Source organism: Dryas octopetala, chromosome 5 (assembly GCF_963921425.1).
Source record: "Dryas octopetala chromosome 5, drDryOcto1.1, whole genome shotgun sequence".
NCBI classification, from domain to species: domain Eukaryota; kingdom Viridiplantae; phylum Streptophyta; class Magnoliopsida; order Rosales; family Rosaceae; genus Dryas; species Dryas octopetala.
This window is the reverse complement of record NC_141370.1, coordinates 3821878-3825010: the sequence shown is the minus strand read 5'-3', so window position 1 is coordinate 3825010 and position 3133 is coordinate 3821878.

Genomic DNA, 3133 nt, shown 5'->3' with positions numbered 1-3133 from the left:
TATAGGTTCTCAACTTCTTAGAAAAAAATCTACATAACTCATTCTATTCATTATATTTGCAGATTGAGGATAAGCTTTCTGTTTTGGCAACAGAGATGGATAAGCCTGATTTGATTTGGGAAGAGCTAGATCAGGTAAAGTTTTTCTTGATTTGTCAAAGGATAGATAATACCTGAACTTCTCTTTCATTTCATTTTTTCACCATCTGCTTTTTCTCTTTCCAGAGAAAGAAGATCTTGAGGCCGGAGATTGAGGATGGTTTTATCTGCGTAGTCTCCCTTTCACTGAGCAGGAACCTTTTTCAGTTTTTCGCGGGGAGCATAAGGACCAAAAATGGGAGACTGGCATGAGAAAAAAAAACCTTCAGTTTGATTTTCCACATAAAGATACTTTAGCCCGTGTGATTGACTATGCTCAGAAGGACCATATTGATCTTATTGTAATGGAGTATAGATTGATTATAAAGGTAATGAACATTTATATGCTATTATTGTTTGATAGGTGAATTGAATGCTATTGGTCTTCTTCATCATCTATTATGACAGGCATGAGTTGAAAAGTTGCGTGAATAAGACTTTATTGGGAAGATTGTAGCTTTAGATGAGGAGAAGGATCTGCCATCTGGCCCATTTGACTTTCCTTGGATCGAAGAAGGTGTATATTCTCCAAAGCTTGAGGTTGAAAAGGTTGATGGAATCGGGCTGCTAATGAGTGAGTGGCTTCTAACCCGTGAAGTAACTCAACGTGCATTTGGTCAATGGATTAAGGAGATCATTTGGAAGCGTGAAAATGTGTGGGAACAGGCAAATGATATTGTGCCCTATTACTCTTAAATTTGTTAGCTTTCTATTTGTTGACCTCAAATTTGATCAAACTACAGTCAGCACAAGTTGTGGAGGATGATTCTAGTTCCGTGAATGATGATCATCTAGCTGCTTCTCCAAAAAGCAACCAGGTTTGCACTTTTCACCGCACTTATCAGTAGAGTTCGCTTTCTATATGTTGACCTCACATTTGATCAAAGTGCATGAACCAAAAGTTGAGGAGGATGATTCTAAGACTGAGGATGATCTCATAATTGATTCTCCAAACCGCCACCAGGTTTGCAGTTTAACCTAGCTTATAAATAGAGTAAGTGTTTTATTTGTTGACCTCACATTTGATCAAAGTGCAGGAACCAAAAGTTGAGGACGATGATTCTAAGCCTGAGGATGATCTCCTAGCTGATTCTCCAAACCGCCACAAGGTTTGCACTTTAAACTAGCTTATCAGTAGAGTAACTTTTCTATTTATTGACTTCGCATTTCATCAAAGTGCAGGAACCAAAAGTTGAAGAGGATGATTCAAAGCCTGAGGATGATCTCCAAGCTGATTCTCCAAACCGCCACCAGGTTTGCACTTTAACCTAGCTTATCTGTAGAGCAAGTTTTTTATTTGTTGACCTCACATTTGATCAAAGTGCAGGAACCAAAAGCTGAGAAGGATGATTCTAAGCCTGAGGATGATCTCCTAGCTGATTCTCGAAACCGCCGCCAGGTTTTCACTTTAACCTAGCTTATCAGTAGAGTAATTTTTCTATTTGTTGACCTCATATTTGATCAAAGTGCAGGAACCACAAGTTGAGGAGGATAAGTCTAATTCTGAGGATGATCTCCCAGCTGATTCTTCTGCCAAACCGAAGCTAAGAAAAGGGGACGTCGAAGAAGATGCTTTTTTACAACAGACTCTTCAAATTTCCTTGAATGAAAACGAAGCAAAGATGTTTTTGAAGTATTATAATACTACAAAATTCACCCGCTGTGGGTACAGCGACTTACATGACATAATTTCTAAAGAGGAGCACCAGCTTTGTGTTTTCGTTTGGAATTCCTACTTTTACACCATGTGTATGGTTAGTTATTGATGGTATAATATTATATTTATAGGTTCTCAACTTCTTGGAAAAAAATCTACATAACTCATTCTATTCATTCCATTTGCAGATTGAGGTTAAGCTTTCTGTTTTGGCAGCAGAGATGGATAAGCCTGATTTGATTTGGGAAGAGCTAGATCAGGTAAAGTTTTTCTTGATTTTTCAAAGGATAGATAATAACTGAATTTCTCTTTCATTTCATTTTTTCACCATCTGCTTTTTCTCTTTCCAGAGAAAGAAGATCTTGAGGCCGGAGATTGGGGATGGTTTTATCTGCGTAGTCTCCCTTTCACTGAGCAGCAACCTTTTTCAGTTTCTCGCGGGGAGCATAAGGACCAAAAATGGGAGACTGGCATGAGAAAAAGGAACCTCCAGTTTGATTTTCCACATAAAGATACTTTAGCCAGTGTGATTGACTATGCTAAGAAGGACCATATTGATCTTATTGTAATGGAGTATAGATTGATTATAAAGGTAATGAACATTTATATGCTATTATTGTTTGATAGGTGAATTGAATTCTAATGGTCTTCTTCATCATCTATTATGACAGGCATGAGTTGAAAAGTTGCTTGAATAAGACTTTATTGGGAAGATTGTAGCTTTAGTTGAGGAGAAGGATCTGCCATCTGGCCTATTTGACTTTCCTTGGATCGAAGAAGGTGTATATTCTCCAAAGCTTGAGGTTGAAAAGGTTGATGGAATCGAGCTGCTAATGAGTGAGTGGCTTCTAACCCGTGAAGTAACTCAACGTGCATTTGGTCAATGGATTAAGGAGATCATTTGGAAGCGTGAAAATGTGTGGGAACAGGCAAATGATATTGTGCCATATTACTCTTAAATTTGTTAGCTTTCTATTTGTTGACCTCAAATTTGATAAAACTACAGTCAGCACAAGTTGTGGAGGATGATTCTAGTTCCGTGAATGATGATCTTCTAGCTGATTCTCCAAAAAGCAACCAGGTTTGCACTTTTCACCGCACTTATCAGTAGAGTTCGCTTTCTATATGTTGACCTCACATTTGATCAAAGTGCAGGAACCAAAAGTTGAGGAGGATGATTCTAAGACTGAGGATGATCTCATAATTGATTCTCCAAACCGCCACCAGGTTTGCAGTTTAACCTAGCTTATAAATAGAATAAGTTTTTTATTTGTTGACCTCACATTTGATCAAAGTGCAGGAACCAAAAGTTGAGGACGATGATTCTAAGCCTGAGGAT